Consider the following 27,326-nt stretch of genomic DNA (forward strand, 5'->3'; position numbering starts at 1 on the left):
TTGTCTAGCATCTCCTTCAAGTTGAGGCATGCTTTTGGTAACGTGGCTTCCCATGTTTGCTGCATTGCACCCACATTGCACTGGGAGCAACTGCTGTGGTATACATCACTGTTCTACTGTGCCTATCAATTATTGACTTTGCTCCCTCAGTGCAGATGCCATGCATTGCAACCAGACAATTTCATGTTGATTTACAAAGCTGTCAAGCAACTGGAAAATCTTCTCAGCTATTGGGCTGACAGGTAATGACTGGCAAAAGAAAATGTCCTGTATTGCACCTTCACACATGTACCGTACGTATAGCAGGAGATGAGTTAACTCTGCCACATTTGTGTGTTTGTCTAGCTGCAGAGAAAAGTACTGGCTGTTAGGTTACATAGGTCACTAATTGAGTTAGGACATCATTGGCCATGTCATTAATTTGATGTGGTGCTGTATTGTTTGATAATGGCAATAACTGAATTCATGTTTGGGCCTTCTTTCCAAGTGTTGTCTTTTATTCTCTACAACTGCAGGTGGGTATTAGTTCCCCTGCTATGACGTGAAGTTTTTCTGACTCTTCAACTCTGAAACTCACTGAATATGAGACTTCAAAGGCATTAATATTTTCATCGTCAGCAGCAGTGTCTTGCTCATCATTAGCTTCAACTGCTTTAAAAATGTTGGCAGTTTGTCCTTGTGTTGCTTATAATTTGTCTTCAAGCGGCTGTGTAGAAGAGAGGATTTTAATCCGCTATTCAGCAGGGTTTCATAACATAGCAAACACTGTAACTAAGGGCATTCAATGACTCCAGTCCAAGTAAACCCCATTTTGATATACCTTCTATTATATTTACATCTTTTTGCTAGAGATCCTATTTTGTGCCTCTGCTGTCAACATTTTTGCTTCACAGGCTGAGATTTGCATGTTGAGTCAGCCATAGTTGTTGTCTCACCAGCAATTAGCAAATGGAGTGGTACTGGCAAGACAAATTTCATTATTTCATTTCTCATCGCTGATACTTTGTGTGTTCTTCTTGACATTGCCTAGCTTTAGTTCATTTTCACCATTATGCCCTAGCAGATATTGTTATAGGGCAAAGATACATGGGGGGACAAAAACCTGACTTAGTTCTGAGCGAAGTTAGACGGAACAGTTTCCTGGTTTGCTGGAGGCCATCTGCGACTGAGGGAGGAGTTAGAGGGATTCATGAACAACCAGAGCCAAATAATTTGATTAGTTAAATTTCCTTTAACTTTTGTTTTGCTACAGTTTATTGGTTGTGCCTTTTTAAGGAGGGGCCACTTATTATCTTATTAATTGATTGGAACACTTGTCATTGGTTCAAAGAAAAGATGTAAAGTGAACAGGTACTGGCCAACTGAAAGCATGCTGTGGCGTAGGACAATTGGAGGTGAGGGCTCTGTATTTTGTCATCTCTTTGCGTCTGCGTTCTCAATGGTACATTTAGAAATGAATGAACTACTTTATATTACAAATTTTCACAGAGCTTTGAAACTATGACTGAGCAACCTATAAGTAAATTTCACCATCAATCAATTTCTTCAGCGTACCCACATCCGCCAATGCCCCCTACCCACTCCCACCACCATGTCTCATGTATACCCGGTTGTATTCTTACTACAGTTTGAGAACCCTGATCTACATAAAAGTGAAAACAGACGCTTGCGTTTATGTAACAACAACAGCAACTTGCATTTATATAGTGCATTTAATGTAGTGCAACATCCATAGGTGCTTAACAAGAGCGTTATCAATAAAACCATTTTTGTCACCAGTCATAAAAGGAGAAATTAGGTCAGATCACCAAAAACTTGGTCAAAGAAGTAGGTCCTAGGAGCATCTTAAAGGAGGAGAGGGAAATGGAGAGTTAAAGAAGTTTAGTGAGGGAATTCCAGAGCTTCAGGTCTAGGCAGTTGAAGGTTTGGCCACAAATATTGGCGCAACTAAAATTAGGGGTGTGATGGATGCCAGAATTGGGGGAGTGCAGATGCCTCAAAGGTCTCTAGGGTTGGAGGAAGTTACAGAGATATGGAGGAGTGAGGTCATGGAAGGATTTTCACACAAAGTTGAGAATTATAAAATTGAGATGTTACTTGACTTGGGATCCAGTATATGTCAGCAAGCAGAGGGGTGAAGAGTTAACAAGACTTGCATGAGTTAGGATATGGGCGGCAGAGCTTTGGATGAGCAAAGGCGTATCTAGGGTCAAAGATGGGAGAGTTTTTTTGTTATTTATTCATTCATGGGATGTGGGCATCACTGGCTAGGCCAGCATTTATTGCCCCAACTGCCTTTGAGAAGGTGGTGGTGAGCTGGCTTCTTAAACTGCTGTAGCCCATGTGGTGTAGGTACACACACAGTGCTGCTAGGGAGGGAGTTCCAGGGTTTTGAGGATAGCCACAGTTTTTCCAGCATTTAGCTGGGGAAGTTTTGTCTCATTTGGGTTTCAATATCAGATAGGAAATGTGAGAGTGCAGCAGCAGTATTTGGGTCAGTGGAGGAAGCAGAAAGGTATAGCTGGTAATCATTGGCATACATGTGGAAGCTGGCCCACTTTGGAAATGTCATGAAACTATCATATTTCTCACAGTAGTATTGTGGGATATTGTAAGATTGGCTTATGTGTGTGTGTGGTTCTGTGGGTGGCTGATTTAATTGAATTAGAGTCGGATAGACTGCAAGGTTGACATTATCAAAAGAGTTGGGTGCAAAAAGAGTATTTGAAATGCTAATGAGTGAGCTAGGGTAAAGTCCCTAGATAGGGTGTGAATGAAATTTTCATTTTTAGATAAGGGGAAAGTTGTTAAATTTTCAAAGAAACATGGGGGAGAATTTTCTCCTCGTTGTGGTGGGGTGGGGTGGGGTTGTGCACGGGCGGGTGCGCAGCCGATCAGCACCCAAGATCGGCTGGGCGCTGCCATTTTATGAGGGCAGGCCAATTAAGGCCCGCCCAGCGTGACGCCCGCCCCCGCACAGCATAACGCCCACTGAGTGCTCCCTGGGCGGGCAGGTGGAGTAGACTGAGTCGGGGAGTGCGCTCTTTTGCGCATGTGAAAAATTAGTTTCATGTATAAAACATTGAATAAAAGGAGAAAAAATTTTTAAGGACATGTCCCCTCCTGTGAAACTGTCACATGAGTTGGGACATGTCTATTAAAGTTAGTAAAAAATTTCCCAACACTTTAAAAATGTTCATGAAACCTCATCCCGCCCGTGGATGAGGTTCCATGAAAAATGCGAAGGCCGCCTGGGCTCTTCGCTTGCCCCCCAACCTTAAGGTTGGACGGGCAGCTCAGGCCAATGATTTAATTTATTGTTAAATGGCCTTAATAGGCCTTTGACAGTTCGGCAGGCATGCAGCCGACTTGGCTGTGCACCCGCCGAACTGAAAATCTGAATGATGCGCGGTGACATTGGGACGCATGCCCGACGTCACTCGTGTCATTTTGCGCTTCAGCGAGCAGGCCCTGCCCCCACTTGCCGATTAGATTTTAAATTTAGATAGACAATCCAGCAAGGTTACCACAGGCACCCAATTGACAGTGGAATTCCAAAGGCTTTTAACACAACTTTGGTTAATGGAACAGCAGACTTCTGCAAAGTGGCTAGAACCTATTTCCCCAAGTCCAATTCACACGGTGTATATTTTAGACCTTACATGGCCACCCCTGATACAACCTTCCATCCTTCTTTAAATATATTTCTTCCTCTTTAATTCTTCTCTTTAAAATTCTCCCCCATGTTTCTTCTTTTGGGGGTGAATAAATCGTAGAATCTGGGCAGTGAGAAGTTACTCTGGGTCTTCACTCTTATTAGTTTCAAACTACAACTGTAGGACAGGGTTTTTCTTGCCTTTGCCCTTTTCATGTGGATCTCTCTGAGGTGATGTCATATATTGGAATTGGCCTTCATTCTATCTCCATTGTTTTCCATCATAATATTTCCTGCATGCAGCAGCTTCCCACAATCTGGTCCTGTCAGAAGTAGGCCCAATGGATTTACAAAGGGAAGATTTCCAAAGTAAATTAATTGATCTGTGATTCATCAGAAAGCCAGCAAATTTAACATTAGATCCAGCAGCCGTATTCCTCCTGCCTCCTTAGCCCACCCTCCAATTTACACTGGCTGGCCCCTCTCCAAAGATATGCACTTACACATCTCCAAAATTTGGGATGAAGTCAAGCCAGAATTCCTGGGGTAGACAGAAGTTCTGCCCATACTAGGTGCTTCCAAAAGGGCCTCTAGAGAAATTTCAGAGCTATATCTTGAAATATTCACCCAACTTGCAGCTAAGTTTCTATTACAGGTGCCACATAAAGCCAGTTAGCAGGATTTATATCTATTTACATCTACTTTATATTTATATATTTACATATATTTTATGTACAATATTTGAGGCTTTCTTTGGTTGATTGCTGTCCCCTCTGTTTTGTCAGCAATAGATGCTTTTGCCTCTAAGTTGTCACTCCCTTTTAAGCTCTATGACACTTATAAATTGTTTTTTTCCATGCTATTTAAAATTTTGATTTATTCCACCCCTGCATTATTTATTTATGTGCTCCGCCAGTGCTATATTTATCCTATCTGCAAGAATATTAGCACCAGGAGTTAACACAGCTAAGGTTTCAGAAGTAGAAATGGAGATTTATAGAGATGTGGGCTATATTATTGCAATAGAAGACTGTTATTTTGCTACTAACACAGATATGGGGATTGAAAGCTGAGCCAGGATGTCACACCTCCTGCTTCAGTATAAGATGGCAACTGCAAAATGTTAACTCACAAATAACTTCATGCTTGGCTTTTTACACATATTCTTTTCAATAAATTAGTTTCTCCTCCCACTGTATCTCTCTTCCTGGATCAAACTGTCCTTCTCCATCCAAAAACCACAATCTTTCTCATCAGCTTATCAAATTCTTTCTAACCGGTCCAGAAAAGTTTATCATTTAGTCCGAATAGAATCATTACCTGAAGTAATTCTTATTAAGAATATATGATATTTTAAATAATTTAATGTGAGGACAAAGGAGCAGGAGTAGGCCATTCCACTTCTCAATAGGCAATGGAATGGAGCTGACCTCTACTGCTTATTTCAGGAGAGAGTTCTGCACTTTAACCACCTTCTGTGTGACAGTGTTTCCTAACTTCTTTCCTATGATTTATTGTGGTAAAAATCAGTGTCAGTTCAGATTAAATTTAGTGTTGATACATAGAGCAATGACAACCAGTGTTCTTTAATTGTTCTTTATTTTCAACAGGATATATTGAAATCATAATTTTTGACATGAATAAATTGAATTTATGGGTTAGCAGAAAGAAATATTTTGTCTTAAATACCATGAATATTCTGATCTACTTTCAATGTAGATATGTAAGAAACGACACACAAACATTTACTGCACAAAAGAGTATATTCATAGGCCAATATATGCTGAAGTAATTTTTAAATTTAAATGTCATATTAACATTATCTTGTTACAAATTATGCAATAGATTGAGCAAATAAATCAACTGATTGATCAGTTTCAAATTAAAAAGCAGCAACTGAATTGTGAAAGAGTTAATGATTAAGCTTCATCGAATAGCTAATTTTGTCTTACATCTAAGATAACCTGGTCATCCTCTGTGAGCAATGTTCTCCAAGAGTTGGAGTACACAGTGGTGTGTTAGCAAAGCGCATTTATTTAGGTACAATTCATCCATGCTGCTGGTTTGAGATGACTTATTAAATTAGCTTTCCTGTATTGGTACACATTAGGTCCATTTGTGAGGTAGTAATTTCCTGTCGATTGAAAAAAGAAGTTCATTTTTATTTGCTTAAAACATGGGAACCACATTTCCTCGTGAGTTCTGTCAGATTCATGTTGTAACTCTGGCAGGACACCAGGAGAACATCTTGGAAACAGACAGATGCCAGGTCCCAGCTGACTCTAGGAGTTTAGTGTTGGCCTTATAATGGGCAGAACATCTGGTTGCTTCATACAAGATCAATGATGCTGAGAGAGCAGAGCTAGAATAAGGAACAGGGATTCCTGATGTTGGGATTTCCTTCATTCCTAGCCCAGAAAGGGTTGGGGTAAGGTTTGAAACTGTTATTCTAAGAGAATGGTGCAAGTGGGTACTACCATCATTGTCAGGTCAAGGAATAGTATGGGCCCAGGAGACAAAGTAATGTATTTTAAAATTCCTTGCACAGGAGGAATTAGGGAATGAGTCCACTTGTCATTGACCTGCACTCCCTTTTCCCACTCTAATTATGGGTAGACTCAAAGTCCTGACAGAATGGGGCAGGAGGGCATTGGAGATGCTCCTATAGGATGTCAATGTGTCACATTTTAAGTCTGTAGCTTTTCCAGTGATCCTATAAAATTCAGCAAGGAGGGCACCGGTTACTGCAATCTCAGATTAATGCCCCTATTCTACCCTTAGTTTTTTTGAATCACATTTTCTTGACTTTAAAAGTTGGACAGTTAATGTTGTATCTGTATTACTATTCTTAGTCATATGTGTAATCAGGGTTACAGAGATAGAGATTTTTTCCTGTCCCTCGAATGATTTCTGCTATTACCATGTTGAAAGGAAAAATAATTTTCACAGAAATTACTAAATAGTATTTGTGTGGGCAAGTGACAGTCTTGGCTCAGATTTAGCACTTGCATTTCAGAATCAAATGATTGGGTTCATATTTGTGCTTCTGAGCACCAGTGAGGGAATTCTACACTCGTAGGGTTGCCCTCTTACATATGTTATTTTCAACTAATTTACTTATTCCCTGGATCATCAGAGAATTGAAGACAATGCAAATTGAGTATGAAAAGACTGGAGACTCTTAATTTTGGGGTTTACATATGAATAAAATGGCCCGGATCTTCTGCAGAATGGAAATTATCATTGGATTGCCACTCTGTTCCTACTTCTGCCCTCCCAACCACTGCTCTGCATTTCTGGCTGGGTCTTCCGAGCCCGGCCTCTTCAGAAATGTGCAGTTCAGTGTCCATCCAAGAGCTCTGTCGGAATGCTGTAGCGTCAAGAGGAAGACTGGACCTGTCTCATTTTTGTGGCATTGGCTGTCCCGTGTGAATGTTACTGAATGGGCGAATGAATGAATGGTTAGGATGGTAGGGTGGGTAAATGGGTGAGGTAAATGGTTAAGTGAGTAGGGTGGCAGGTGGGTGAGATGGTAGGTGGGTATGGTGGCAGGGGGCAGGTAGGTAGGGGAATAGGTGGAGAGGGTAGTAGGTGAATAGGGTGGCAGGTGGGTATGAGTGTGATGGGGGGTATTTGGGTCAGGTTGAACTGGGGGTTAGTCAGGGTTGTGAGGGGGGGAATTAAAGAGGGGTACCTTTGGTGTCCGATGATCTTGAGACTGCAAAATTTGGGTCAACCTGGGCCTCACCTCCTAACTAGCTCTCCAAAGCCTATCCACCATCTACAAGGCACTAGTCAGGAGTGTGATGGAAGTCTCTCCACTTGTCTGGATGAGTGCGGCTCCAATAACGCTCAAGGGCAATTAGGGATGGGCAATAAATGCTCACATCCCCTGAATGAATTTTTAAAAATGTGTTGAATTTTGTTGGAGCAGTGGTGGCCCTGACAACAGATTGGAAATTCGGGGCAACTTTGCATCAGTCTTTTGGTGAACCCTGGCTAGATTCTGTGGGACGATAGCAGCTAATGAGCTGCCATCGGGGCTTCTGTCCTTTGAGGGATAATATTCCACCTCCAGCAACTGCCAGCCAATTGGAGGGCTGAGAGCTCTACGGTCCCAACAGCGCAACTGTGAGTGTGATGGCCACTGCTGGGACTGCACCCAGTCTGGATAAGCAGCATATTAGATACCACCCTTGGACCAACAGTTACAGTTATACTTTAAGATCTGAACCTGAATCAACATGAAGACAGAGAGCCCTACAAGTTTTGTTGTCAACACCTATTAGCCATTCTTGCATGTATAAAAATTTCAGCAAATTGAATTCTACACATTGTTGCTAAACGCGAGAAAAGTTTTGAAGCAAACGTGTTCAGACAATATTATAAACCCATTGAGTTGAAGCTCCGGACAATTTTGATTTATACAGCTCTCTGAAGTACAAGCAGGAAGTGTAATTATACAACAAACACGATATGTGCCACTTTTGATTATTATACTAGTCAATCTCCCATGGTGCAGCTTACAGTAAGTCAAAAAATACAGTATAATCAGGACAGGAACATTAGGCACTTTAATCCTCATACAGGCTGGTGCGGTGACACAGCCGATGGTAAAGACTGAGTTGTTCAAATCCCAGAGGAAAACTTGAAACAACTGTCATAACCCATTTTTGCAATTTGTAGCTTCAAGATGCAGACTTTGAATTCAGTAGGAATAAGACCACCGAGTCTCATGGTTTTTATAAAAAACTAAATTAAACATTTATTAATTGAACAACAAATTAAGCACATGCACATGGGGCGGGATTTTCCGAGCCCGCTGGCGGCAGGCGTGATAAGTGGCATGCTTGGAAAATATGGCGCGACACACCACGACGGTGTGAAGGCAGGTCGCGATTGTCCGCTCAGCCCACCAACGGTGGGCCACATTTCCCACCATCAGTCGGCGGGGAACTAATTGTAATACATCAGTAAATAATGAAAAGGCCATCCCACCAGGCTCTTGGAGCCCCACCGTATCGTCCGTCCATGTCAGTGGGAAAGCACGCCGATGCATTTCACAACAGCATGCAGGCGACATGCACTTGGCGGCCTTCACTGTGGGGGAACTGAGATGAGTGAACAGTAGTGTTCTCCACACCTCGCCTGTTGTTTACAGGCCTCAGGTGCACCAGGGGGCATGGACAACTGATGCCTGGCCCCGGAGGTGAATGCTGTGCAGGGGGCGGGGTGGTGTCTGGGGGCAAGTGCTGGCCAGCTTTGGAGGCGACCGTTGTCGGTGGAGGAGTGGGGGGTCAAGGGCTGTCCTGGCACTGCATCCCATGCACAGGCAATCGAAGCGGGGGACAGGGTAAGCGAGGGGAGTGGCCACGCAGTAGGGATGCCTGTATAAACTGACAAATGCGTCTGCAGCTGAGACAGATCAGGTGCAGCCACAGTGATATGATTGGGGTCAGGCTCCTAGCCTGCCCGCCCATGCAAGGAACGTAGAGGCATCAAAGGTCCACCAAGCACTCCATACCTTACCCCACTACACCCCCAAACCAGCACCCCAACCCCCCCCCCGGCACAGACTTTGAGTTCGCCACCACTTTATTGGACCATGAAGCAGTTGGACCGCACACGTTGTACAATTTCCTCGCCAACACTGGCCATGTAGCAGTCACTGCTGGAGACGCTCACAGCCCCTTGCAATCTCAGCATCCCGGTTTGGACCAGTGTCCCTCATGTTGCAGGCTCACAGGGCAGCCATGAAGCGCAATCATCTCTGGCCATCCGAGGGGTGACCAGCACTCTCTGGGAAGCATTAAAGGGTGGTCTCACAGGACCAGGAAAGGTGCTAAGTACAGCCATGATAACCACATCTCTCTCTCTCTTTCATGCTGCAAGAGGACCACTTCAGGATCAGGAATCCTGGTGACCTAGCATAGGTATGCATGATGGTCTACAGAGACCTTAGGAGACTGAGGAGAGAGCAACTGAGGCTCCTGGCTGTGCAAATGCAGGTGCAGCAACCTCATGAAGAAGGGGCAGCAGGGGCTCCTGCACACACTGCCCAGGAGCGATAGCAAGCTATGGCTTCTCGGCACCTAGCAACACCTAGGGTCTATAGACGCCACCTCTGGGGAGATGAGCTGGCTGAGGAGGAGATGGAGGAGCTGGAACTCTCCTCGGATGAGGAGGACGCCGATGGGGATGAGGGTGAGGGGGTCCTTGGTGGTGATGATGACAGGGGTGAGGCTCTTGCGCTGGCTAGACGAAGCAGGCGTGCTCGGTAGGCTCTCCTAGCTGCCAGATTTGTGGAGGATGATGACGACATGCATGGAGGTGTTTCCATAGATCCTCACATCGCAGTTGTGAAAGTTTGATGCTAGTCTGGCTTATAGCAGCGCCAATACGCTGTGTGAGAATGCTCCTGTCATGGAGATTCCGTGGAGGCCCTAGTAGTCACTCGGTCACAGGAGGATGATGACAACATGCAGTGAGGACACTCCATAAATCTTCACATAGCCTCCGAGAATGTCTGACTCCTGTCTGGCCGAGGATAGCTCACTTGCGCTCCATGGTCAGGGCCATCTCAGAGATGCAGCCATGAAACTTTAGATGCATCTGATGCCATGTCCTCCTTCAGCACCTCAGCCCTTCAGGAGCTGGTGCACAGCATCACTGGTCGCAGATGCTGGTGTGATGGAGGCCAGCCCCACTTTAAAGGTGCTGAGAGCACACAGAGAGAATGAAGGAACCCTGTAGCACCTGCTCACTACATTCTGGCAGCAACGACTAGCACTGCTGAGGTGCAGGCATCAGTGATGTTTCCAGGGAGTGAGGCTGGACCATCACTTTGGGCTGAAGGCTGCACAGAGAACAGGGAAGAGGCCCTGGACTGAGACACCTGCCTTTATCTTGTGCAGAAAGGTTTCACATCTGAGTGACAAGAACACTGCACATCAGAACAAAGAGCCACAGGCAGGGAGACATTTTTAGGCGTTTATTGACCATAGTGAACAATATATACAAGTGATCAACACCCCTGCCCAGGCTGTGCAACTACTTTTACCTAGCTTTCCTAACCCTGCTGCTACGTCTTGGTGCTCCCCGGACATCCACAGTGGAGGTGGAGGCAACCTGCTAACTGTGACGCCCTGTCTGCGATGACTTTGGTGGGCATCCTCTGGAGGGCCGAGACTTGGTGGGCCCCAGCCTGCTTCGGGGTCCTGCTGTGTGCCAGTGGCACCCTCCTCAGCCTATGAAGCTGGAGCTGTGGAGGTTATAGGAAGAGGGGATTCAGATGGACCAATCACTCCCAGAGTCACCTGGGTGGATGTCCCTGGAGTGTGCATCTGCTGATCCTCCTCCCTATGGGTGCCCAAGGGCCCCTGGCTGACTCTGTGAGGGGAAGGGGTAGCTGGAGTGAGATCGAGCTGCCCAGGACCCCTCTCACGTATATGCTATTGGAGGCCAACTGTGGCATCAGCGATGGAGCTAAGCCTGTGCAGCAGTGCAGGAGTGACGTTCTGGACCAAGGTCTCCTTGGCGGCCACCATCCTACCAACGCTCCATTGTTGAATACATTTAAGCATAAGATAGACAGATCTTTAGTCTCTCAGAGAATCGATGGACATGGGGAGCCATGGGGAAATGAAGTTGAGGCAGATCAGCCATGATCGTATTAAATGATGGACTACGCTCGAGGGCTCGTATGGTCTACTCCTGCTCCTATTTTCTATGCTCTTAGACTCGGTGAAACATAATTATCCTTCTGCTGAAATATAAATGTATTTTTCTTAAGCTTGTAAAATCTAGTTGTGGTTAAGTCAAGGGTTAGAGTTTTCATCTGTCAAAAGATGCTGGGGGTAATTTTAATCTATGCTGCCTGGTGGAAAACAAGTGAGACAAGCAGCAAAGGTTATACCCTACCAGATTTTACCTTTTACTAAAATCAATGGAATGTAAAATCCGATGGGAGGTAAAACCGGTGTTGAAACCGTTCCTACCAGTCACCCATTTTTTGGGTGAGGTTAAAATGATACCCTTGGGCTTTCGTATTGTGCATTATTGAAGAGTCCCTTTGTTCCTTTATACCTCTTTGGAGTGAGACACAAAAATGTGGATGCTTTGGATTGTGACAGACAGGAAAGCCATGCTAATTGCACAGATTTTATACTATGGACTGGTATCAAATAATCTTTTGTATTCTAAAAAGTTAATTCTTACGGACAGTAGAGAAAATGATGCCCTCGTAAGGTGACTTGATGGGGCCAGTTTGGTGAGGTTCTGCCACTAGAATGGAGTCTTGCTTTATCAAAGCACAGATCAGAGAAATGGCTGTCGGATCCCCTGATTTGTGACATTGCTGATTTTCCAGTGATAAATATTTAATCCGCCTTCTATGCCGGATTCTGTAATCCCTGTTCTTACAGATATGCGCTTTCTGCCACAAACAGTCCTTATATTCTTAATGTAAAGAGATCCATTTAGTTAAGAACTTCTGGATTAAAAAGCAATTCTTTTAAATCCAACTGGTACATCTTTATTATTTCAATTTTACTGCTGTTATTAAACTACAAAGGTACCTTTCTCCATCAAGTGGACACTTACCATGATAGTCAATGGCTGCATCCACGTTAGAAACTTGTTTAAAGACAGTTCTGATCAATCTTGGGCCAATGATCAGTTGATTTCTTTGTGTATTATAACTAAATAAGAAAATACATGGTACAGTATGTCATGATCTCCATGGCAAACACATAACAAAAGCATCAGCAAATTGGTGAAAGATAGAAATGTTTATGAAAGTACATACATTCAGAACTGATCTCCAACAAAGAACATTATTGAACTGTGTCCTACTCGCATTGCGGCATCTATTCTAGTAACACTGCTTGGAAAGCCAAAATCAGAGATGGGCTTTGGGAACCCTGAGCTCAGAACAGTCCCACTGAAAAGCCAGTACTGAGATCCTGCAAGGTAAACAGCATTTTAGTTTAAAAAATAATCACAAAATGATTGACCAAACCTATCACTCAGTTTTATGTATGAGCAGAGCCTTCAATTTTGTATAGAATTGCAATACTCATGCACTTTGATTGATTTGATTTCAGCGCTGACACACACATATAGACTGTGCTAACAAAATTGGAATAACTCATTTAATGACCAACGATGAGGAGGAACATCCTCTCATAGCTTGAACAACATGACTGGAAGGATAATCGTGATAATGTTGCAAGTTCTAAGAATTAACTCAAGATGACAGTGCGTCCATCAATATCGGTCTAGTGAAACCACTGACCCACCGTACAAAGCCGCAGTGAAACTTTAGTATTGTGAACATAGTGAGAAGCTGAAAGATTACAGAGGAGAGAGATTTCGAGATGAAGCAGAGGAGAAAAAGGAAAATGTCAAGAAAAATAGAGTGGTTACGGGAAGATAATAAGGGCAGGTTCAATAACTTTCCTGAAGGAATAGGAAAATAAACCAACAGGTCATTCTGTGCCACCTTCAGTCATTGCCTATTTACGTGGAGATGGTTAGATGCCAATCTTTTAATTTATGTCTGCACCATTTATCGTATCGACATGAGTGAGTGATCAATCCATGGAACAGACTTCTAGGTAGATGATGGAGGAAATTAGTATCCATTCATTCAAATGTAAATTAGATTTCATTCAGAAAATAACATCTTGGGATATATTAATTTGAGACATGGTATGTGGGAATCGTAACATGCCAGGGAGAGAGGTGAATTTGAACCTATGGGCTGCAAAATTTGGCTGTGTAGTATCACTGATGCCAGCGCCACTGAAACACAAAACTGCAAAAATGTCCACCAGATGCTTCTAGTCACTTCCACTTCCACATCAAAAAAAGTCAGGGCTGGCCTCGACCCCATTTTCCTGGTGGGATTCTTAATGATGCAGGGTATATTTGACTGCATGCAAGTGGCTCTGCAGATACCTCAAGTTAGCGGAGAAATGTTCCATAATCACAAGGGCCACCAACCCATTAACATTTCACTGTGGTGCGACTGTGACCAGAAGATCCTCTTGGTGAATGTCAGCTATCCTGACAGCAACCATGATGTATTAATGCTGTGACAGTCAAGTATACCTGCCATTATTAGGCTACCACAAAGAACAAGAGTCTGGATGCTGGGTGACAAGGGATACCTGTCTGGCTCATGACTCCCCTTGCCACCTGACTGTATGAGGATAACAGCAATCAGGAGCATCATAGAGCAGGCTATCAGTGACCTATCATGGTTCCATTGCCAGGGCTGCTCGGTAGAGCAATCTAATGCTCTCCGGAGCGTGTCTTCAAGTTGGTGATGGTCTGCTGCATCCTCCACTTGAGTAAATGAGTTTTGTCACCGGGCCTTTAAGCAGGAAAAGGAAGAGGAAGAAAGGGGCACCTGGCGTACCACCAGTCCAGACCAATCCAATACTCAGATTCCAGCTCCCCTCATCACCATAATTCTCTGCCTTTAAATCTATCCACTATGGACCATCATAGCATCCTCTGGCAAACCAGGTGGATTGTGGTGTTTTTCACCTAAGAATTCCTATGTTTCTATATTGATTTTATATGGATGTACGAAATATAAGTAACGGTTCTTAACTTTGTTTAAAATCCTTAAAGATATGCCTTTAATCATCAAATTATCAAAATGGTCTAGTTTGAATTTCATTCTCATTGCAATTGCTTAACTTGTTCACATATGTTCTGTGCCGCAACTACAGTTGGATATATAAATCTAACATATATAGCTAATAGAGATAATACAGCAACATGGGAATTTAGTGTTTAAAAATGTGAATCATCAAATCATTTTAACTAAACAACTTTGAATTATGAGTAAATGCTATTGTCCAAATCCTCCTCAAATAAATACACTGAGTTGAAGATATATGCATTTATTAATGGACAAATCGATCAGCAAGCTAAGGGGATTAAGTTATACGGTATGATTATGAGTCTCCAGAATTTGCCTTGTGTTTCACATAAATGACATCTCAACCTTAAACTCCCCATTATTTTAAGAGCTTGCTGGTTTTACATGTTAATTGACCATTAAACTAATTGCAGAAATTTAGGGCTCATAATTCACAGTGTAAGCACCCTTTTAACAATGTGATAATTGTTAATGCAATGCTAATCAATCTCTCAAGCTCAGAAAATGAAAAATTTAAATTGTTGAGTCTCACTTCTGCCTGTATTAATTCACCTTCTTGATGTAAAGCATTTTAAATTTCACCAAGATCCCAGATGCCTATTGCCTGTGCCACACTGTTATTAGCTATCACTTCCAGCAAGTTACAACGCAAATTATATTTAAACTGAACAGTGAAGGTAAAAGTCTAACAGTGTATACTCCATCAAAGTTTGACCCATGTATTATGCTTGATTTGAAAAGAAAATCTGTATAAAAATTCAAATCAATCACGTCTGGTGTATGATGAGCATTATGCAATAGATTTGTTTCATAACTTGCCATCCACTTTATTCCCCCTTTGGGGACTGATGGGGAAGTTTTGGGAGGGTTAGTAGGCCAATTATCAACCTGTTGATCTGCGTCATGAACGCTCCATCCATAGCAAACAGGAACTGGAGTGGGATTTAAACCCAGAGCCCCTGGCTCGAGAGGCAGAGGTGCTACCTATGAGCCACAAGATCTCCTAATGCTTCAGAGTCAATATGCTATTACTAACATGATAATAGTTTTATTACTAAAAATAAATAGGAAAGGTGTGACCTGTAAAAAAAAAACATAAGTTTTTCTTTGGCCTCTCCTGTGGTAATTTATAGCAGCATCAATATTTGATGTGATACTTGGCCAAGTGTTTCGAACTGGGATTGCCTGTGAAGACCGTGCACTCATGTAGAACCTATAAAATAATGAACAAAATTGCATCAGTGGGTATCCTGACTTGATGGGATAATTTTCTACATATGTGCTGATGGCTGGAATCCTCAGCCGCCAGTACGTTATCAGGAATGAGCTCAATATGCTTTATTTTGTCATTATGGGGGAAGAATTTCTGTGTATAGCAAGGTTGTAAACATCTTGGTTGGGATTTTCCACTCTGCGGCATTATTTTTTTCAGCATAATTTGCTTGAAATTGACTAAACCAATGCAAAGATCAAGACATTTGAAACGCAAATTTCATCCAATCCAAATTAACTTTTTAAAATATTTTTCACTAGCTTAAAACCATTGAGCTGGAAGCTGCCTCACCCGAAAACTTGACCTTGCCCCCAGATTGAATTAAGCACCAAACGCAAGTTTCTATCAATTGCGCCTATTTGTAAGACTCCAAAGATTCCCTTAACATTAAGATAAAAGCAAAATTCTGCGGATGCTGAAAATCTGAAATAAAAGCAGAAAATGCTGGAAAAACTCAGCAGGGTTGACAGTACTTGTGGAGAGAGAAACAGACTTAATGCTTTGAGTCTGTATGACCCTTCTTCAGAGTTTTGAGTTTTTCCAGCATTTTCTGTGTTTATCTTTTAACACTAAGCTTGCTTTAGGTGCAAGGACACTAACTAATAAGCAGATTATAGAAACGTTTAGATATTAAAAATCTTAAATTTATGAAGAAACTGACTATTGTACACAAATGCAACCAGCAAATGGTTCTGTATAGTTTTCTAAATTATAGTTAGTTAAAATCAAGTTATTGACTAGGCACTCTCATTAAAAATGCATAACTTGTGTGATAAACCTAGTTCCAGCTTATTAATAAAACAGCAGTAGGTTACAACTTCTAAATATATCAAGGAATATATATAAAAGAATTCTAGTTTCTAAAACAGTGCGTGATTACATTGGATCATGAAAGGTTCTGTATTTGGTGAAATGCAAATTTGTTTGAGTGGAAACTTGAGCAAAAAGACCATTTCTGAAAACGGGAGAAATATTGAGCACATTTTGTGCTCAAATTGATGATTGTGCTCAAAATAGAAAATCTTGGCTGTGCCTTTTTAAATGTATTTATGATGTTGCTGCACATGAAATCTTCCCCCATCAATGACTTTATTGCAGATAAAAACTCTAATTTATTATCAATAACTACATTTAAGGAAAGCTCAGTTGCAGAAAAGATATTATGCATAAAAAGAAGGAAAGTTCAACTGCTAGCAATCGGAACAAGAAGCCAGTACACAGCAAGTCCATCAGAATCTCAAGGTTAAAAACAGGTTAACATTTTTGGTTTAAACCCTTCATCAGTTGTAAATCCTTCTGGCAAATATTTTTCTATTAAAATATTAAATAAAATATTACTCTATTTCTGGCAATTTGATCATTCCTAGCACAGATATTGCAAAGCCTTTTTGTAGCTTGATACCAGTTATTTGCATTCTTTTCACTTATATACCATCTAAAATGAAAGTCAAACATGTTATTAGCACTCAATAGTCAATATTCGATTCAACAGGTGGAAAGAGGGAGTGAGGAAACCTGAGATCAGACCACTGCAATTCCCAACCCATTCCTGCTCTGATCCCACCCACTGCTGGTCCTTCACAAGGGTGATCAGGGCATCTAATTATATTATGCAAATGAGGGCCAGATGAGACACTTAGGTCTGTGTTTGCAACCCCTAGATATGTCATTCACACTTTGTCCATTTGTTTGGAGCAGTGAGTGGCCAACTACCAATTCTTGAAGGGACTACAGGGAATATCTGAAATAAAAATAGAAAAAGCTGGAAATACTCAGTTAGTCAGCAGGTTTGGCAGTATCTCTGCAGAGAGAAACAGAGTTACTGTTTCAAGTCTTGTGACCTTTCTTTAGAAGAGGGAGTGTCTAGATCTTTTTGAAGGGGCTAGGAGCAGCAGGAATGTCCCCTCTCCTGACCGCATGCTCCTACTATTGGCCAGTGCAGCATGGGAACCAGACAATGTTCCACTCTGCCAAAAACAAGCTGTAGCGTGGGCATCCGCCTGATGTTTGCTTTCTCTGCTGACAGAAAAAAATGATGCCTGGGCCCATAAACAGCTCAGATGTCCTGCTGGTAAGAAAGAGTAGGTACTATTGTTCTCTGTTGGTAGTTAAAATCAGCCCAGCTGAATTTTTTTAGTTTAGCTGTGTATAGTACAAATACTGTAAAATTAACAGGAGATTTAATAAGTATGTCATTTACCCATTCTTGAAGAAGAAAACATTTCCGCTTATTCTAACTGCAGCATCCATGAACAGGTTTGGGTCACAGGATGATGGTCACTCAGTTGGATTTGGGCCTAGTCCTTGTTTTGGATTTGGGCCTAGTGGCACAACTGCAGATCCTGAATTTAAAGAGAAATGATTATAAATAACATGGAAATAAGGGAAAATTATTACAATGTAAATACAGTAACTTGGCACACCCAAGGATAGGCATACTGACAGTTTAAAATCATTTTCATCCTTATAAGTATCAGACTTTTCTATCAATGTACCAAATTCTTCCATTACCATCCCTGGTATATCTGGTCTCATTGAGAGGACAGACCTACTAGAGGTGGTGACATAACTGTATAGAGTTGGAGAGGGAGTAGCTCTGGGAGTCCTCAACATTGACCACAGATCCCATGAAGACTCACAGCATAAGATCATAAATGGGAGCAGGAATGGGCTATTCAGTCCATTGAGCCTGCTCTACCAGTCAATCAGGTCATGGCTGACCTGATGTGCCCTTAATTCCTCTTTCCTGCCTGTCTCCCAAAACCCTTAATTGTTGTAACAATCGGTCCCAGGGGAGGTCCCCCCAATTTGTTAAATTCCCTGATGAGATCCCCAATTTGTTATAATCCCGAATGAGGTACCCCAAATTGTTATGCTCCCAGTTGAAGAGGGATGAACCAGCTCCCCTTCTTTATTCAACCCCCTCGCTTGGTCGCAACGAGGTTAATTTAAAAAGGATCCCTTCTCTCATGGATACCTTTTCCCAGTCCAAATGTATTTATGTTTTAAAAGGAGCCAATTTAACCAAGCTGTCTTGAGTCAAAGAAAGATTGAGTTTATTGGTTACTAAACATGAGAAAAAAATAATAAAAACACAACGCACATGCACACAGATTATAAATGAGAAATTGAGTCCAAAAATAAAAGTTTGAAAGGTATACAAATCAGTCTTTTGGCTTGTCCGTGAGGCATAGATGATGAAACATTACAGCCGTTAAATTGGGGTGATTCCGGTAGCGCTGACTTTGGTAGTTGAGCAGTTGGTTTGGGGATTCTTGGTTCTGCAGGTTAGCTAAAAGGAGTTGTCTTGTTTCCTTTTCAACTGTGGCTTTGCTGACGTGTGACTTGCTTCCAGTAATCAGAGACAAAGACTTCTTTACCTGCAAACTCAGAGATGTCCAGTTAGGTTCTTCAGCTGTGACCGTCACAGCACACACACACCAGAACAGAACACCAGATTAGCACACAGAACTAGGGTTGTAGTTGGCTTTTCTTTGTATTCCTGGAGGGGAAAAAACTAACATGCCTTTTGCCCAGAAACTGCTTTCCTTTCAACTCGCATCATGTCCACTGTCTGGGATGTAACTCACAGGATGTGGTTTCACCTGAGATGGTAATTTTCCATTATCTCCACAACCACAGGAGATTGAAGTTCAGTTTGCATTGTTTCTTTTCCTTTGAAGTGCCTCTGTCTGAAGTAGGCCATGTCACACCTTTTAGGTGCAACATTCTGTTCTTTCTGAACTAGTTGGTTAAGTAATCCACATAGGAATTTTCCAGCAACTGGTTACCTTACAGTCTCAGCCAGCTTTTGCTTGAATGTCCTTTTTAAAAAAACACATGTTTTACTTAGAAGTTCAATATGTCCATAAGTAATTTGGGGCTGTGACCCATTGGCCATGACACTCTCTTGCTGATCAAAGATCTGTCCAACTCAGCCTTGAATATATTCCACAACCCAGCCTTCACTTCTCTCTGTGGAACAGAATGCCAAAGACTAACAACCCTAGGAGAAAATAAATTTCTTCTCATCTCCATTTTAAATGGGAGACTTCTATTTTTAAACTGTGCCCCTGCTTCTAGATTCCCCCACGAGAGGAAACATCCTCCCAGCATGTATGCCTATCAAGCACCCTCAGAATCTTATATGTTTCCATCAGATCACCTCTTATTCTTCTAAACTCCAACCAGGCCCAGCCTGCTCAACTTTTCCTCATAAGGCAACCCATTCATCCCAGGCACCAGCTTAGTGCACCTTCTCTGAATGGCTTCCAATGCAAGTAAGGGAATTAAAACTATAAACAGTATTCCAGGCGCAGTTGCACCAATTCCCCTGTACAACCACTTCTGGAGCACAAGTCTTCACTACTACAGCGAGGATGTTGTCAGGGCCCATAGCCTTTACTGTATCCAGTGCATACAACTGTTGCTTCATATCATATGAAGGGAATTGAATTGTCTGAAGACTGGCCTCTATGAAAGTGGGAACCTCAGGAGAAGACCAAGCTGGATCATGCACTCTGCACTTCGTTGGAGGTGGATGTAAATGCTTTAGCCCAGACATATGCACTGATGTGCTGGACTCCGCCATCATTGAGGACATGGATGCTTTTGTAGCCTCCGGCTTTGGTTGATTGTTTAATTGTTAACCATCATTCCCGAATGGACTGCAGAGCTTTGATCTGATTTGTTGGTTATAAGATCACATAGCTCTATCGAATGCTGTTTCCCCTGTTGACAAGCATGTAATTCTGTGCTGTAGCTTCACCAGCTTGGCATCTCATTTTTAGATATGCCTGGTGCAGGTCCTGACAAGTTCTTCTCCACTCCTTATTCAACCAGGATTGATCCCCTTGCTTGGTGGTAATTGTACAGTGAGAGATATGCTAGGTCATATGGCTACAGATTAAGGTGGAATACAATTCTGCTGCTCCTAATGCCCCAAAGCTTTTCATTGATGCCCAGTTTTGAGCTGCTAGGTCTGTTATCTATTCCATTTAGCACAATGTACTGCAGCACACAATGGAGGGTGTCCTCAGTTAGAAGTTGGTACTGTGTTGCCACAAGAATTTCGCAGTGGCCACTCCTACCAATAATGTCATAGACAGATATATCTACAACAGGGAGATTGGTGGGGATGAGGTCAAGTATGCATTCCCTCTTTTTGGTTCCCTCACCACCTGCTGCAGGCCCAATCTGGCAGATATGTCCTCAAGACTTGGTCCATTTGGTCAGTAGTGGTGCTACCTGGCCACTCCTGGTGATGACCATTGAAATCCCCCACCCAGAGCACATTCTGTGCCCTTGTCACCCTCAGTGCTTCTTCCAAGTGGCACTGAACATAGAGAAGCACTGATTCATCAGCTGATGGAGAGCAGTAGGTGGTAATCAGCAGGAGGTTTCCTTGCCCATGTTTAATCTGATGCAATGAGACTTTATGAGGTCCAGAGTCAATGTTGAAGATTATCACGGCTATGCACTTCTCATCTATACCACTGTGCTGTCACATCTGGACATACCAAGGAATGGTGATGGTGGTGCCTGTGTCTTTGGCTGTTGGCATGATTTGGTGAGTATGACTATGTCAGGCTGTTATTTGACTAGGTTGTGGGACAGTTCTCCCTACATTTAGGAAGAATTTGCAAAGTCGATTAGCAGGCTCTGCCTTTGCCATTTCCGTTGTCTTGATTTTTAAAATTCATTCACAGGAGGTGGGCTTCGCTGGCAGGGCAGCATTTATTGTTCATCCCTTGTTGCCTTTGAGAAAGTGGTGGTGAGCTGCTTCCTTGAACCACTGCAGTCCATGTGGGTAGGTACACCCACAGTGCTGTTAGGGAGGGAGTTCCAGGATTTTGACCCAGTTACAGTGAAGGATCGGCGATATATTTCCAAGTCAGGATGCTGAGTTCTTTGGAGGGGAGCTTACAGGTGGTGGTGTTCCCATCTATCTACTTCCCTTGTCCTTCTAGATGCTAGAGGTTTGGAAGATGCTGTTGAAGGAGCGTTGGTGAATTCCTCAGTGTATCTTATAGATGGTATACACTGCTGCTACCGTGCATCGGTGGTGGAAGGAGTGAATGTTTGTGGATGTGGTGCCAATCAAGCGGGCTGCTTTGTCCTGGATGGTGTCAAGTTTCTTGAGTGCTATGAGAGCTGCCCTCATCCAGGCAAGTGGGGAGTATTCCATCACATTCCTGGCTTGTACCTTGTAGATGGTGGACAGGCTTTGCGGAGTCAGGAGGTGGGTTACTCGTCACAGGATTCCTAGCCTCTGATCTGCTCTTGTAGCCACAGTATTTATATGACTAGTCCAGTTCAGTTTCTGGTCAATAGTAACCCCCAGGATGTTAATAGTGGGGGATTTAGTGATGGTAATGCCATTGAACATCAAGGGGCGATGGCTGGCTTCTCTCTTGTTGGAGATGGTCATTTCCAGACACTTGTGTGGCGCGAATGTTACTTGCCACTTGTCAGCCCAAGCCTGGATATTGACCAGGTCTTGCTGCATTTGGACATGGATTGCTTCAGTATCTGAGGAGTCTCGAATGGTGCTGAACATTGTGCAATCATCAATGAACATCTCCACTTCTGTCCTTAGGATGGAAAGAAGGTCATTGATGAAGCAGCTGAAGTTGGTTGGGCTGAGGACACTACCCTGAGGAACTCCTGCGGTGATATCCTGGAGCTGAGCTGACTGACCTCCAACAACCACAATCATCTTCCTTTGTGCTAGGTATGATTCCAACAAGTGGAGAGTTTTCCCCCTGATTCCCATTGACTCCAGTTTTGCTAGGGCTCCTTGATGCCACACTCAGTCAAATGCTGCCTTGGTGTCAAGGGCAGTCACTTTCACCTCACCTTGGGAGTTCAGCTCTTTTGTGCATGTTTGAACCAAGGCTGTAATGAAGTCAGGATCTGAGTGCCCCTGGCAGAACCCAAGCTGGGCATCAGTGAGCAGGTTATTACTAAGCAAGTGCCACTTGATAGCACTGTTGATGACCCCTTCCATTACTTTACTGATGATTGAGAGTGGACTGATGGGGTGGTAATTGGCAGGGTTGGATTTGTCCTGCTTTTTGTGTACAGGACATACCTGGGCAATTTTCCACATAGCCGGGTAGATGTCAGTGTTGTAGCTGTACTGGAACAGCTTGGCTAGGGGCGCAGCAAGTTCTGAAGCACAAGTCTTCAGTGCTATTGCCGGAATATTGTCAGGGCCCATAGCCTTTGCAGTATCTAGTGCCTTTAGCTGTTTCTTGATATCACATGGAGTGAATCGAATTGGCTGATGACTGGCATCTGTGATGCTGGGGATCTCTGGAGGAAGTCGAGATGCATCATCCACTCGGCACTTCTGGCTGAAGATTGTAGCAAATGCTTCAGCCTTATCTTTTGCACTGATGTGCTGGGCTCCTCCATCATTGAGGATGGGATATTTGTGGAGCCTCCTCCTCCAGTGAGTTGTTTAAATGTCCACCACCATTCACGACTGGATGTGGCAGGACTGCAGAGGTTAGATCTAATCCGTTGGTTGTGGGATCACTTAACCTTGTCTATCACTTATTGTTTATGCTGTTTGGCACACAAGTAGTCCTGTGTTATAGCTTCACCGGGTTGACACCTCATTTTAGGCATGCCTGGTGTTGCTCCTGGCATGTCCTCGTCATTGAAGCAGGCTTGATGGTAAAGGTAGAGTGGGGGATATGCCAGGCTATGGTGTCACAGATTGTGTTCGAGTACAATTCTGCAGCTGCTGATGGCCCATTGCGCTTCAGGAATGCCCAGTCTTGAGTTGCTAGATCTATTCGAAATCTATCCCATTTAGCACGGTGGTATTGCCACACAACACGATGAAGGGTACCCTCAATGTGAAGGTGGGACTTTGTCTCCACAACGAATTTGCAGTGGTCACTCCTATCGACACTGTTGTGGACAGATGTTTCTGTGACAGGCAGGCTGGTGAGGATGAGGTCTTGCTGGTTCCTTCTCCACCTGCCGCAGATCCAGACTAGCACCTATGTCCTTTAGGATTCAGGCAGCTCGGTCAGTAGCGGTGCTACTGAGCCATTCTTGATGATGGACATTGAAGTCCCCCACTCAGAGTCCATTCTGTGCCCTTGCCACCCTGAGCGTTTCCTCATTCATCAACTGATGACAGGTGGTACATGTTAATCAGCAGGAGGTTTCCTTCCCATGTTTGACCTGATGCCATGAGACCTCATGGGACCTGAAGTCAATGTTGAGGTTTCCCAGGGCAACTTCCTCTCGAATGTATACCACTGTCCTCTACCTCTATTGGGTCTGTCCTACCGGTGGGACAGGACATACCCAGGGATGGTGGTGTCTGGAGCATTATCTGTCAGGTATGATTCTGTGAGGATGACTATGTCAGGCTGTTGCTTGACTAGTCTCTGAGACAGCTCTCCCAATTTTGGCCCCAGATGTTAGCTAGGAGGACTTGGTTAGTAAAGAGGGTCGATAGGGCTGTGACTGCCGTTGTTGTTTCCGGTTCCTAGGTCGATTCGGGGTGGTCCATCTAGTCTCATTCCTTTCTTGTGACTTACAACTTTCTAGACAATTTCACAGTCACGTGTAGGCCAGACCAGGTAAGGATGACAGATTTCCTTCATTAGTGATCCAGAGGCGTTTTTACATTGGTTCCATGGTCATCAATTCCAGGTTTATATTGAATTCAAATTCCACCTGCCGTGGCGGGGTTCGAACCCTGGTCCCCAGAGCGTTACCCTGGGTCTCTGGATTACTAGTCCAGTGACAATACCACTATGCCATCGCCTACCCCAGATAGCCCATTTAGTTTGATTCTTATTCAGATTTTCTGTGGTGGTTCAATACAATTAAATGATGCTAGGTCCTCTGGCCGCAGGGCCATGGGAGCTGTGGCCTTGGCCTACCCGTCCAACCCTGCCTCCACCACCATTTTATTTAAAAGTCTCGTCCTGCCACCATGTGGTGAGCAAGGGGTGGTGGGGTAGGCCTTCTGAATGGGCCCTCTGTGTTCACTGGAGAGCCCCTCAACCCCGCTCTATGCTCACCCCAGTTACCCTCTATCTCAACTGCGGTCTGCCTGCCCTGGCCACCCCCCCCCCCCCCCCCCCCCACCTCGCGCTCTTGCCAGGGCCTTATAGCCTTGGCTCGCAGATACCCACCCCCACTTACCTTTCACTCCAGCTGTGTCTCCTCAGCATTGGGGATTGGGTGAAGAACCTGCAGTGGCCACCACTCCCGGTGTCGCTGCTAGGACTAGAAAGTGCCGGCTGTTTGATTGGCTGGCTGCTCCCTGAGGCAGAACTTTCTGCCCAGAAGGGGCGAAAGTCCCAGTTTAAACCAATTAATTGCCTATTGTTCATTAAATACCTGCGGGACGACGCGCCGAATTGGATGTGTGCTCGTCACCAACTTTCTTGTCGGGAGTATGGGAGCCCTGTTAAATCTAGCTCCATAAATAATGATCTGGAATTTCGATAGGGCTTCGACAGATTCCCCGAATAATTTAGCTGGAAAATTGGCAGAAATCTATAAAGATGGCGATATGAAATGTTTATGTTGTTGCTCCAAAGTTTCCACTGTTATCTGCTGAGGTTATGCCAAGAGATCAATAGAGCACCTGAGGAAATTCTACCCCAAAATTTGTAAAAAGAGAAAAGGAAACTAACATCAAGTTGTGAGGAAGGTTAGGATAATTGGCAAGAGTTTGGTTGAAAATAGTTTTAAGCAGATTTTAGAAGTGGAGAGAGACGTGAAAAGACTTTGTTCCAGGAGGTGCTCACACACTTTAGGATTGGGCCTTCTCGTTTGGTCAGTGGTCAGGGAGAGGAGGATGTGACTGCAAGTGAGGCAGGTAAGGGGATCGAGAAGGTAGAAGTGGAGGAGCCTCAGTCCTTGCAACTGTCCAACAGGTTTGAGGTGTTTGCAGCCTGCGTGACTGAGAGTGGGGATTGTAGGTAGGATTAACAAACTGACAATGGCACCATTGTACTGGAAGTCATTCAAACATGGGGAGCTAACAGGAATGTAGTGTTAGTAGGGGACAGTATAGTCAGGGGGCTAGACACAGTTCTCTACAGTTGAGAGCAAGAGTCCAGAAGAACGTGTTGCCCGACCATTGCCAGAGTTTGGGACACCTGCTGGAGAAGAGCTTGCAGTGGGAGGGGGAGGATCCAGTAGTTGTGATCCATTTTGGAACCAACGACATAAGTAGAACAAGGAAGGAGATTCTGCTTAGAGAGTATGAGCAGCTATGGGCTAAATTAAAAAACATAACCTCAAGGTTAATAATCTCTGGATTAATTCTTGAGCCACGGGCAAATTGGCATAGGGTAAATAAGATTAGAGAGCTAAATGCGTGGCTTAAAGATTGATGTGGGGGAAATGGGTTTTGATTCCTGGGACACTGACATCAGTATTGGGGAAAGTGGGAGCTGTACAGTTGGGATAGTCTTCACCTCAACCGTATTGGTACCAGTGTTCTGGTGGGTCATATAACTAGGGCAGCAGAGAGGGCATTAAACTAAATAGAGGGGGTGAGGGAAGATGTGATAATCTAAGAGAGAGGAGAAGATAGAGTTCAAAATAGCAATAAGGGAAATGGTTAGCAAAGTGTGTCAGGAAGAGGCAGAACAGACAAACATAAGAGTGCACCAGCAGTTAAGGCTAGTGAAAATAATAAGTCAGAATGAAAGGCATTTTACCTGAATGCACACAGCTTTTGGAACAAGGTAGATTAATTCATGGCACAAATAGAAGTATAGGTCTGATCTAATTGCCAATTTGGAGATGTGGTTGCAGGCTGACCAAGGCTAGGAACTGCAAGTTCATGGGTATTCAGTTTTTAGGAAGAATAGGCAAAAGGAAAAGGAGGTGGGATCACACTGTTGATAAAGGATGGGATCAGTACATTAGTGGGACAGATCTTAGATCGGAAGATCAAAACGTAGAATCAGTTTGGGTGGAGCTAAGAAACAACAAGAGCAGCAAACTTTGGTAGGAGTGTATAGGCCACCAAATAGTAGTGGTAATGTAGGGCATGACATAAGTCAGAAAATTAGGGGTGCATGTAAAAGAGTAATACAGCCATCATGAAGGGCTTCATTATACATATAGACTGGGTAAACATAATTGGCACCAGTGCTGAGGAGGATGAATTCCTGGAATGTATACACAATTTCTCGAACAGTATCTTGAGGAAACAATTTGAGAACAGGCTATTTTAGATCCAGTATTGTGCAATGAGAAAGAAAATTAATAATCTCATTGTGAAGGAGCCTTTAGGGAAGAATGACCATAATATGGGGTAGAATCTTTGGATTGGCGAGCAGGGGCGGGGCCCACTCGCCAAGACATAAAATGACGCGGGGTGATGTTGGGTGTGCATTCCAACGTCGCTGCGCATCGTTCAGATTTTCAGTTCAGCGGGCGTGCAGCTGACTTGGCTGCGCGCCCGCCGAACTGTCAAAGGCCTATTAAAGCCATTTAACAATCAATTAAATCATTGACCTGAGCTTCCCGTCCAACCTTAACATTAATGGACATGTCCCAGCTCATGTGACGGTTTCACATGATGGGACATGTCCTTAAAATTTTTTTCTCCTTTTATTCAACGTTTTATAAGTGAAACTAATCTCCCTGAGGCACCTCTGTGGCTCAGGGAGATTTCTGCGCTCTTTCGCGAAAGAGTGCACTCCGTGACTCAGCCTACTCCCCCC

At 43.6% G+C, this 27,326-nt stretch overlaps 1 pseudogene; it reads right to left on the reverse strand.

Moving 5' to 3' along the window:
* Window positions 1-5,691: 5,691 nt before the first annotated feature.
* LOC144682424 (stromelysin-1-like) overlaps window positions 5,692-27,326 on the reverse strand; it is a 131,448-nt pseudogene continuing 109,813 nt past the window's right edge.

This window comes from Cetorhinus maximus, chromosome 7, assembly GCF_964194155.1.
Source record: "Cetorhinus maximus chromosome 7, sCetMax3.hap1.1, whole genome shotgun sequence".
NCBI classification, from domain to species: Eukaryota; Metazoa; Chordata; class Chondrichthyes; order Lamniformes; family Cetorhinidae; genus Cetorhinus; species Cetorhinus maximus.